Below are 13,138 nucleotides of genomic sequence, written 5' to 3'. Positions count from 1 at the left end.
TTGTCACATAAATAAATAAATAAATAACCAAGCGATAGATTGGAGTACTTTTGCTATGATCTCAGATCAGAGCCCAAGTAAGGAGTGAGTAGCTTCTGTAGTACCAATTCTTTTTTTTTAAATGTTGTCTTGTGTTTGTAGTTCTCTAGTCCAGGTACTTTCAAAATAGCAAATGCAAACTCAGTGGGTTACAAGGGCCTCTAAACACTAGCTTGGGGCCCTGCTGGTTTGCATAGATTACGTTTTATACTGTATATACACTGTCCCTTGTCCTTGGTCTATGTGCCTCATTTTACATGTGCCCCAAGATCACCCGGCTCACTTTATTCATCCGGCCATTGCATCTTGAAAAGGCACTATGCAAAGCCCCTCCCCCCATCTGCACTGTATCCTTTCATGTCTGTTGGAAATGACATCCCTGGGTTTAATAAATGATATCCACACACACCACGCTGGTAAAAACATGAGATGACTTGGCAATGCATTTTATGAACTGAGATTGACTAAACATTGGTGAAGAAAAAAATCCATTGTTACGTTTGGTTGCAAGTTCCTGTGAAACAGTGATAGAGGGTGTGTGTCTGTCCACTAGGTCCGCGTAAACGTGGCTTCTGTAGAGAAGATGTCACTTGTGTGTCTTGTGTATTGCCTTTTCCTGTTAGTTGATGTAATGTAATCGGGAAAGTTTGCCTCCCCCACCCTCCACTTCAACTTCCCACCCACCGTCTGCACCTAACGAATTCAATGACCACAAAACACACACGGAGGAGCAACAGCGTCCAGTAAAAGCCATTTGCAAGTTGCAACCGATGGGCAGGACGCCATGATGTGTTGGTTTAAATTACTTTAGACTGCCTGGGTGACTGGGGCGATTGTAGATTGGGAAGCATTTCACCCAGGCCTAGTAAAACATGAACAGGCAGTTGCCTGCCTCGTGTCAGAAGTGCATTTGCCACAGTCCAGTTAACATTCTTATCTCTGGACGGGGCAACTGGTAAACTAACACAAACGGGCCCAAAGTTTCTAAAATAGAACGAAAGTCGCCCCCCCTTCTGTGGCCATTGCCATTTTGTTTGTTGGAAGTGTCCCCCCAGCACAGGTAAACACGGTGGCTTCTACCTGTACCTGGCACATGGGGAGGGGAGCTATGCAAATGGCCGTGGTACGCAAGTGCATAAATGCTCACCCAGCAGATGTTCTGTTGGGCACAGTGCTCTGTTGCCATTCGTACAGTCTCCAGGCGCTCTGGCAGGTTTGGAATTAGGGGTGCTTGAGGTTAGACCATACCCACTCGCACTCTCCATGAGCTTTCTTTTTTCTTTTCTTCTCATTTCAGCCACAACATTGTGGCCTTTAATTGTGATCAGGTTCTTCTAGGTAGGCTGCACTGTCTGATAACAGTGTGCCAACGGTTGTTACCTAAGGTCACTCGCTGGGCCATTACGAGATTGTACAGCCCACCTGGAATGCCATTATCAGTTAATTACCACCTGGGGAGTTGCAGAATACCATTAGCAGGCAAGTAATGCGGGATGTATCAGTCAGTATAAACCCACATCCATTCCTGTTTCCTGTGCCTCTCCTGCAGTCTTCCATGTGTTTTGTTTTGGCTGGTGCCGTGGACACCGAATTCGCCCATCACAGTCCCTGCCCCCACACCACCTCCACCAGTCCCTCACACCCCTGCAGATCATTCCCTCAGACACATACGCTCACTTACCTGCCACAGGTGTCTCTCTCTTCGCGCTACATCTTGGCCGCAGCTTCATGATTTAGAAATAGTAAAAAGACTGCCGCCCTATTCCTAACAACGGCTTTATTCGTTCATAGATTTTTTAGACGATAATTGGCCATGTGCGAAATGTACAAAGCTGATTCCGTGGCATAACACAGAACAGGCTTCCTATTATGATAATGATGTGTTATTTATATAGCGCCTTAATCCAAAGTGCTTTACAGAGCACATATTTACATACAATATCACCCAACCTGGGAGCAGCCTCTGACTGGCCTGTAGGACAATAGGTCCAGGGCCAACCAAAAACACAAAATGCTGGTGTGGGCCTGTTTTTTGGCCAAAGTGGGACCCTTATTGGCCCATGTGGGCCAGTTTGATGAGTTAAATCACACTGCGACTAGTAGTTTTGACCAGTGTTGCTGAATAAATATTCTTTAAAATGTACAATTTGCATGTCACTTTATCAAAAAGTTCCCCCTTGGTACTATTCAAACAGTATCACAAAAGGAATGAAAAGCCATTTGCAAGTGCGGGCCACTTTTTCTTTGGTGGCTGAGACAATTGCATGGCCCAGTCTGACCCCGAATGATAGCTAGCCTTTGTTGCTGACTGTGTGCAGTTCGGAAGCACCCCACAGTGTCTTTGTCGAGGGCATAGGGGCATTGGTATCCCGAAAGGGGCCAGGGACAGGCAGTGATGTGTACGTTGGCTGTATAGTCGTTGTCTGGAGGGAGGGGTCTGACGTTAACTCTGTGAGATGCAGTAGTTGTTCTTCGAAGAGTGTGATTGGACGTGAAGTGTTGGGGCACACAATTAAAATAGGGTGCCAAGGGCAAAAACCATTGGCACAACCATTACACCAGGGCAACGAATTCATACAAGCCCACATCAGTAGCCCACAGTTTGGGATCCATCCGGATTCCTTCTGCCGCTACAGCCCTCTCGGTCTTGCCCGGCCGACACAGCACCAAACTTTCTGCTGCTGCAGGAAATGTGGAACACAGGGAAGGCGTCTTTTGGTGCAGTACCTCATGCTTTATTTATTATTTTTTGTATTTATTTTGCATTTTTAAAGCGCTCACAACTGGCAATTAATTCAAATCCCTACCCAGATCCTTAGTGCATGTGTACTCTTGGTGCAAATAATGCTGTGCCTCCAAGCGGAAGCAGATAAGCGTGCGTCATGCGCAGTGCAAGCAGAAGGTAAACGCAGAACTGATGAAATGCTGACCCTTCCAGCTGGGATGGAGTGGGGGAGCTGGGACACGTTGGCATTTGACAAAGGTTTGGCAGAGGGCGTGCCAAACAGAACTTAACTGGTCTGCTGTTTAATCTCAGTTACCAGTTTAATGGTATCCACTACGTAATAATTGCTCATTTTACTATAGCTGATAGGATAGCTCAGTGGGTTGAGTGCTCGCTGCTGTGATGTGTGTGCGTGATCTGCAGGTAAGAGCTTCAAATCCCCAGCAAGGCCATCTCAGCCTTTCATCCTTCTGAGGTCGATAAATGAGTGCCAACACAGGTTGGGTGATATTGTATGCATATTTGTTCTATAAAAAAGATCTTAAGTGTAAGTGCTATACAATAACATATTATCATTTGGCCTTGGATGTCTGCTTGCATTCACAGTAATTTGACAAAATGGATATATACACACAGATATTAATGATACATATGGTGATCCATTCTTGCATGCAAAGTTATGTTATTTTATGAGTTGTGTTGTAATGTAACAGACACATGAACCCTCCATAAGTAGCATTTTCTGTAGAGTCGTGAATTGACGCGATTCACAGGTGATGGTTTGAGGGCCACTATTTTTGATGCGAGGGGTGGGCCACTTTTTTGAGGCGAGGGGCGGGCCATTTTTTCGAGGCGAGGGATGGGCCACTTTTTTTGGGGTGTCCGGGCCTGTTTCTTGTCCCAGTCCGACCCTGCCTCTGGGTGCATCTATCAGTAATATTTTACTCATAGTGCTAGTCAAGATTCTAAGTCTGTCCTGTTTGATCATGGCTTGTAAGTGTCTCTATTATTGAGCATGCGCCACCTGCTCTGAAGTCTCTTAGAATGCCCAAGTACTTTACTGTAATGCTACTGAAGAAATGATATGTTATGATATGCTTGGATGTGATGTTTGTTCCATAAAGATGTATGGAATGATACTTGAGTGAAGGACCCATAGGTGGGGATTGTGGGCGAAATCTGGAATTTAAAATGTTATGAACTTACCTTGCATACTGCTGCATTATGAGTAGGCACTGCAAACTGCCATGTTTAAACACTGTTTCTTGCTCGTGCCAGGTGAGGCTTTAAGATTTACTGCGCATGTCCTTGCGATGAAGGCTCTTAACCCATCGAGTAATTGTGCTCGCCTTCACATCTCTCACTTCTGACATGTTTACTTTTAGCATATGCAAGCATGTTTTAGGCTCCCCCTTTCTTACAAAAAGCAGCTTTAGCAGACGGAAGTCATTATACTGGAAGCATGCCAGCTTGCCTCACACTGTGTGTGTTTGATGAGTATAGTCAGCTCAACTAAATGTATCACGTTATTCTGTCCTCCCTGATAACACTGTCTTAACATGTGAGAATGCAGCTGGTATCAAAGACGGCTTTGCTTCCTGCTTGTAACAATGTTTTAGTATGATTCCTTGCCCCGTCTGGACCTGCCCTTCTATTGAATTGCATGTGCTTCTTTGGGTATAATAGAACGGTGCACAGAAGGAGGGAGGTCTCACTTGTGTCAAAGTCTCACACTGTCATTGGTTTGTGATGTTCTGTTGCTGGGTTTCTACTAATACATTTTTCACCAATCCACCAGAATAGTCAATGGTCATTTTTCGATTACAACAACCGGGCCTCAAAGGTGAACCTGAAAACAAACAGGGTCGTAGAGACATGATAGACTAAAAAAGCATGGTTCCATTTTAGATGAGAAATGACCATAACAGGAAATGGATACCTTCATAAATAGGTGAATAAAATTATTAGAAAGTCATCTGTTTTTTTCTACAAAGTGGAATGTCAAAACCTGGAAGAACACATGCTGTGAATTAACTGTGAGAAGTTGACAAACTTAATGAAACAGTGCATACTTCCAGATTTCAATTGAGATAATGAACTGCGCTTTTAAATGAAAAGGGAACTAGACCACTCTCAGGGTAAATTACTTCAGACAGGTGTTGGCAATTGCAGCTTCACTTTGTTGAATTGTGCTCCCCATCCTGATGTCCATGAGATAAGACTGGGCCCGCATACAGACACCAGGCATTAAAATAAATCAGCAAATGAATGGGAGGCATCACAAAGAAAGTACAAGAAGCTCTAGATGCCTTTGGCACATGGCAGTCAAAACAAAGGAAAAAGAAGTACTCAATTTACTCTATTTACGACTCCCCATTCATATTGTGAGGTCTGGGGAAACAGCATCTGCTGCCCACTCCTCGTGGCAGCCCTGAGAAAGTGTGCTCGATTCAGGTGCCATCTGCATGACATGGCAGATAATGGAACAGTCTTGTTCAGTCTGATTAATATTGAATAATCTGACCAACTAACTCATAATCTCAAGAGTGATGCGTTTTTCTTCCCTTTCTTGCAGGAAATATGTTTGAGTGCAGACACAAATTGCGGATATAATGCATTCAGAAAACAGCTCAAGACCTACCTATTCAACTGACACTTCCCCCTGCCCTACCTTACCCCCCCGCTCACTTCCATCTTGCTGGTTCTAGCACCAAGATGCCCCAGGGCTTTGTGCACTGTTATACATGTTATAAATGTATAAATAAATCAAATAAAAGATCAGGGTGTGTCCAAATTGATCAGCTGGGACTCTAAAGACAATAGCATCCTCTACACCACTGGAAAAAAGTGAGTTTATCAGAAACACTGAGTTGACATATCTGTTAACCTTGCCATTCTGCCCCAACTTGTTTTAATTTTTCATGTCATTATTCTTGTTTTTGTGCTACTTTGTGTTATTTGTAGGCATTCATTCTCTGAATGTCATTATCATGATCCTGATGTATGTAAGTGATGTAGCCAGTCCCTTGGTCAAATGCGCTGTCAGGCACCCTAGCTTACACCTGGCTAAAAGCATACCCCGACCCTACCTCACCCTCAACTACATGCACACCTACCTCAGTTTTGCCTACATGCACCCGCCCTCACCCACTTCTGCTTACAACAACCTACCCACTCGACCCCACATCTGCCACCATAAACCTTTTCCCTACCTCATTTATGCCTACCGACCCTAATGAATCCTACCTCATCCCTGTCCACACTCACTTCTCTTGCATCTCACCCACTCCTGCCTGCTTCCTTCTCCCTAATTCCTGCTCCCTTCCACCATAGTCACCCTGCTCCCTCCCACCTTACCTCAATCCTGCTCCCCATCCACCTCAGCTCATATCAGGCAAACATTCCACGATATTTCAACCCACCTCAACTCTTGATACCCACACTAGTACTCCCCTAAATATCACCATTCTTTCTAGAAAAGTTCTAAAGACTTATGCAACTTTGCTGACACACACCATTAGTAATAGGCATAGTAAAAACACACCAGAACACCAAAGTGACCCAGAGTAATTTTACTATCTCGATTACTATTACTATGTGTCAGCAAACTGTAACTAGTAGACATGTTTGGAGTTACTGGGGATGTAGAGCCCATTGTTGTCTCTAATATGTAAAATGCTATAAACATTTGCAAACGCTAAATCTATTGGTTTTACCAAAACTTGTTTACGTTTGTGGGGACTGTCATTATCCCCAGCGTCATAGCATGAGATTATATCATCCCATGTGACCATGGATGAACCAATCACAGACAGAGAAAAACTCCTGCTGTTTCATAAACCAACTTATTTGCTTGATGCTGTTTGCTGTGAACACAATGTTGCGCTATGCGCTTCCACTTCTTACGCCCCATTTCCTTCCTGTGAAGTTAATCCTACTTGCTGCGTGAACATTGCCACTGCGCACCACCACCCTGCACAGAATTGATGCACTTGACTCCCTGCGCTCCCCTCACACTGATGAAATATTTCTGTGTGCAGCAAAGCATGAGGGTCTCCATGTGATTTAGATGGAAAATCTGTGTAGATCAGAATTGTACAAGTGGAAGAATATAACTGAATTACTTACACCACATTTGTTGCCCGGGGACACAATTTAGAGCCGCCGAGGTAGTTGGCTGTGAAGTGATGCATCGGGTATTGGTATAAATTGTAGCAAGACATCATATCATTCCGGATGTGGATGCTTGGTCTTTTTTCTTCCTTTCGAGCACTGCCTAGAATGTCTAAATTAAGCCGCCTGAACGTTTCTTTGTGCTTGGATATTGCTACACTGTCAGACCAACCATATTTGACATTATCATCGTGAAATTGATTAATGGTGATTAATGACACAAAGCATTTTAATCAACATTTGTTTTATATAAAACATGCAGACATGGAAGTAAATATGCATCAACGTATTTCACTAAGGACAATACTGCATGTTGTTGATATGATTAGGATGTGAGGCCATCAGAGAGAGTACTTCTTTAATGTCCTTTATCTGTTAAACATCGGATGATGATTAGGGTATAGATTATATGGATGGCCCTTAAAAATGGGACTCAATGTAAATAACGATTCCTATTGCATAGGCGTTTTCTGGTTCACACAGGTCAGTCAGTGCTCTAAAGTATGTGTGAGAAGGCCACCCAGTACTGGTTTTCCTTGGAATTCTGGGACTTGTAGTTTTCCTAAATTTCTAATGGAAAATAAAACATTTCAATTCCCAGAATTTAAAGGGAAAAGCACATGGCCAAGGTAAAGTTGGGAGCTATTTAACCCAAGAAGGGTCTTTAAACTAATATTGAACCAGTGGAAAATCCATCTTTCCAAACAAAATTACCTTTGGAGACATGATTTTGTTATCTGCAGTGATTCAGAATGAATGGTCTACAGATATCATTATCCCACATAGGAGTGATTGTAAGTAACAAGAAGCTATAGAAAGGACCTGAGATAGTGACTTGTCTGACATCACGCTTTGAAGAACATTGCACAATCATAAATTCAAGATTCTTATTGTTTACTAACTCTTCTACTGTTTATGGTGTGCTCTATTGGATTGGTAGGGGGAGTACATTCCACTCAGCACAGTGAAAGAGGCAGGTGGCCACTCCCCCGTCGGTCACCATCACCCCATTGATTCAAGACCCACTGCCATCCTTTTTTGACTATGTTGTTTCAGGACATGGCACCAGTGGCAGAGGCAGGTTTTGATGCAGGGGCCGTGCAGCAAAGAGTTGCTCAGAGGGTAACAGTTAATACCATTTCACAAATGCATGCATCCCCTACACTGATCTCTTTCTAATCTTCTCTTTTTCACTGCCCGCCTCTTACTCTGTCCGTACCTGACCTCATTCCACCGTATCGCTGACTCCCCGCATATTGCAGTCATTTCTGCATCACCCGATCTCCCCAGGATCCTCTCTGTTGCTTTACCAATCTTTTCTCTGTCCTGCCCCATCCTGTTGACTCTAGAGTCTCTCCTCTAGTCCTGTCCAACAGAGGATCTCAATGTCTCAGTGACTGTACATTTGTGGGCTAGCGTTCTCTCTTCCTGCACTTTTACAATCTCCTTGATTCTGTAACCCTATATCTCCATCAACCTCTCCCTCTGCCTACACACCCCTTGGACATCACTCACTTCCAGAACCTTTCTATCAGCCCTGTACTGCTCTGTGTCCTAAGCGCTAATTTCCCATCTGTACCCGTTTCTCACTCACACCCTTTTCTTATCTCTGCAATCAGTTTTTGGTCCTGCACCAGGCAACCGCTTTTCTCAGCTCATTTTCACCTAGGTGCATTTCTCAATACACATTCCGATGGAAACCCCTCCACCTGTGCTCTCCACTCGAATGTGCCCCTGTTTGCTCGGTATGCCCCATTCTCCTTTGCATTCCCCCTACCTGCAGCTCTCTTCCAAAATGTCTATCTGCATCAGTCACCCTGTGCTCTCCTCTCAAACCCGCTGTACTCTGCACAAAGTATTTTCTCCTCTGTTGCACCCATCTCCTCCTGCGTGTTTACTCTATGGTCTCTCTACCCTGCTGTATATCCTCTCCACTGTCCGTATCCCATTTCTGGTGTAAGTGGAGAAAACAGCCGGTACCCAACACAGGGAACACTTCAAAAGAATTGCAGTGTTTTTTATTTTTCCCCATTTAGCCTGATGGACCCACACACTGATCTTAAAAATGCATCTACCAACCCAACTCCACCGTCATTTCTTTTGAAACGTATTCTGTTTAAGTGTGCTCCGTTAACCAGGGTTCACCTTTTGAAACACGTTTGAATGGCCCTCAACACAATGGTGTCAGACCAGGCCTGCTGTCAGTAGCACGAGACATGCAAGCAGGACATGACAAATGAGAGGGTGACAAATAGCTTTCAACAAAATGACTCTGAAGCATCAGAGATGTATTTAACAATGTGTTTAATGCAGCACAATGCTACGAAAATAAGCCTGACTAAATGAATGCATTGTTTTTACATATCCGCAACACTGTATTTCTATTGGCTGCATCAGTCCCACCGCCATAACAATGGAATTCTCCCCAAAAAAGGCTGGTGAGATAGCTGAGCAAGTGAAAGGAAGAGTGTGCTCAACATTTTTATGGGCTTAAAAGATGGGCAATAATACAAAATATATAATAAACATCTTTTTAATGAAAGTTCCTATGTAAAATGTTACACAAATAATGTTTAAACCCCTTCAGAATCAAGCACCAGGAGGCATCAATTTTGTGAAATGGACGAGTCTCCTGTGCTTGAGTTAATCTCTGCCCTCACGGCACTAATAAAACAAAAGGCACCTGCTGGTAGCTTTTATCACAGCGGTGGATTTTGCGTTATTAGTGAGAAGACGCAGAGAGCACATAATGCAGGCAGGAAGGGTGCTGTCGGGTAAGTGCTTATTGTTTTGCTTTTTATATTCAAACCACTACAATCATAAATACAACAGTGTTGTATTTAAGATTGCAGTGGTTTTCTTTCTAAGTTTCCCAGGCTACTCCCGGGAAACTTAGAATAATAACTCATCACCTAAGTTTTTCGCTACACTCTGGGCAATACCTTTACTTCTAGATGGAGGAGTGAGGGGCATTGTCATATGTCACCCTGTCACTAGTTCATGAGGGGTGAGGTGATGGCCTGATCCTGGCTGATTCCTAAAGGCATATAAAGCTTGGGGTAGGCAATATAGCCATCCCTTCTTTAAAGTCAATTTAATCTTGGCAATTCTTTCTTTACGGAGGCCGTTGAGTCCCTCACATATTCCGTTTGCTTGAGGGTGATAAGCAGAAGAAAACATGTGCTTTATATTCAATAGAAGCCCTATTTGTTCAAATAGAAAATGTGGCCCATTGTCGGATCTGAGCACTTCACACACAGCCCATCTCGGAAAAACTTCATGCACTAAAAACTTCTCTATGCAAGTGGCATCAGGGTGTGTGCATGGACCTGCCTCAATCAACCCGGAGAAGGGACATTTCACCACTAATACCTATATCCATTACATACCTGCAGCATATCGACATAGTCAATATGTAAATGCTGAAATGTTCCATTTGGTCGACATATTACCTCTCTAGTTGTTCTCAGTGTATGCCCAACAGTAAACCTTTGACACACAATGCAGTTTACCATAAATAGTGCAACATGTTCCAACAAATTTGGAATGAACCAGTCTTCCGCAATTAGTTACATGCGTGGGGTAATGCAGCTGTTTAAGCGCGACCTTTAATAATGCTATTGGGATCACCAGCTTTCCAGTGCTGTCTTGTCGCCATAATGCTTCTGTGGGGGATAAAGCACACTTCGTTTGTTTCCACAATTCCTGCTCTTCCAGTAGTGCACTTCATTGAATCTCCATTAGTTGGGTTATCGACAATTTATTAAACCCTTCTTGCACTAACATGGTTGTATCTACCTTTTCTTTAATACTCTCAGTATCAAAACTCAAAATATCTGTGGAATATGCAACCCTTTTGGCTTCTTCATCTGCGGTTTCATTCCTGCAAGAGATAAAATCTGTTAGCTTAGTACGTGCTGCGCATTTAACAACCGCTATGGCCACTTGGAGTTGTAGTGCCTTAATAAGCCTGTTGAATAAGAATGTGTGCCGCACTGGAGTGCCTTCTGCACGGAGGTAGCCCCTCCTTTTCCAACACGCTAATCCTGCATTCACGGTTGACATCACGTAGGCGGAGTCACTGTAAACTGTCACTTCCTGTCGTTTGTGTTTCTCCAGCGTGACAATAAGCACTACTAATTCTGCTGCTTACACTTAAAAGTGAGATGGTAGCCCTGCACTTACTACAACTTCATACTCTCCATTGAATCTGTGTCTCACTACTGCGGCACCTGAATGCCTTTCGCCACTAGTCTGATACATTTTTGAAGAACCATCAATAAAGAGAATTTCCCCTTCTGCTAAATCATTCTCCTTCACTCGTGGTATATCATCATACAATTCAACATAATTAGCACAGTCATGCACATGATCGCCTTCTTCTATTGGTTCAGCTATAAACATGGCATGATTCACTATTTTGCATCTTCCAATTTTAATTGTTGGGTTTGAAATAATTACCTCATAAACTGAAGGTCTTTGGGATGTCAATGTACCCTTGGGGTTCTCTAAAATGGCAAATAGGGCATGCTCCACAAAGAGAGTCATAGAGCAGCCCATAACAATACTTGTAGATTTCTCAATCGCGAACACGGACGATGCCAATGACTGTTCGCAAGGGAAGTGTCCTTTCATAACTGGATATAAAATCCCACTGTAATATGCTAAAGGTTTGTAACCCAATGTAGTTCTCTGCGGAAGCACTGCTGTCATGACTGTCCCATTTGTGTGCGAAAACAAATAAAATTCCTCCGCATAATTGGGAATTCCTGAAACAGGGGCTGTACAAATTGTTATTTTCATCTAGTTTTTCCTTTATCCACCTGTACTTTCTTTAAAGCTTTCAGAAGCGGTCTTGTATATGTACTGTAATCAAACACCCAGGCTCTGACAAAGTTGCATAACCTTTGCATCTGCTTCACTGTTTTTCGGTTTTGGCGTTTTCATAATCACCTCGGCTCTTTCAGGCGTCCCTTTCTTTCCTTCATGTGAAATCAATTGACCTATGTATAACACCGCTTCTTGACAATATTGTAACTTCTCCGTGTCTACCGTATATCCCTTGACTGCTAGAATAGTCATCAACTGAATAGAATCTTATCTACACTCATCTTCCGTGGTGCTACAAATTAAAATGTCATTGACGTATTGTATCAGCGCACTCTTAAGACCATATTGCCTAAATACGTCTGTAGGACTCTGTTAAAGATCAATGGGGACTCAGTGGAGTTTGGTGGATACCGTAAAGGAAGTAAAGTAATGTGTGTCTTTGTGCAGCGGGATTGAAAAAAATGCATTTTTCAAATCGATCACTGTGAAATATCGAGCTTCCACTGGGATACTACACAGTATCATTGCTGGGTTAGGAACTAGAGGAAACTCTGCATCTACAATCTGGTTAATCAGTCTCATACCTTGTATAAATCTCCAGTATCCTCCTTTAGTTTTTTATTTGGATACACTGCAGTATTACACAATGACTCCGATTGCACCAGAATTCCTTGTTTCATAAGATAGTCAAGAATATTCCCTCATCAGCCTCTCGAGACATGGGTACTGTTTTGCTCGAGGTAAAATCGCTCCTGGCTTCAGCTTTATTTTTAACTTCCCCTATTCCCTTTAAATAACCTCCGTCATAAGAGCCTGTGGTCCAAAGGACACTTTTCACCTTCTCCAAGTCTTCCTGAAAAAATGCTGGATGCTGCCACATTATCGCCATTCGCTGTGGGACTTCCCTCTTTTCTCTCCTTATCCAGTATGCAATGCTCCTAAAGAACACCACTTCATCATCTGTTTGGTCTACCCAGAACATGTCATCATCAGTTATGTCAGTCAATCTGTACCCTTCCGCGAGAGCTATTACTCTTCCCCATGGTCTACCCTCATCATCTACTCCTTGGAGCATTGCCATTTCCCTTTGTACTATGGCTACTTCTAATTCTATAGGCATAGTCTGTCCCCCCTCTTCGTCCATAGGTATTTGTTGTCTAAACAAAAACTCATCAGGTATCCTCACAATTTTTCCCACTAAGCCAGGTAGCCATGTCAGTAGAATGCTCACTCCATATAGACAAATCTCTACTGGAACGCCTCGCAGAGCCACTTGCCCTGTGAACGCCAGTATACATTCACCCATGTTTAAATAATGTATTCCTGGAGTGGAACACACTATTCCTTGATCAGTGAATGAAACCATCATGT

Source organism: Ambystoma mexicanum, chromosome 5q, assembly GCF_040938575.1.
Source record: "Ambystoma mexicanum isolate Mex_15411 chromosome 5q, UKY_AmexF1_1, whole genome shotgun sequence".
In the NCBI taxonomy this organism is placed as follows: Eukaryota; Metazoa; Chordata; class Amphibia; order Caudata; family Ambystomatidae; genus Ambystoma; species Ambystoma mexicanum.
Note: the sequence above shows the minus strand (reverse complement) of the source record.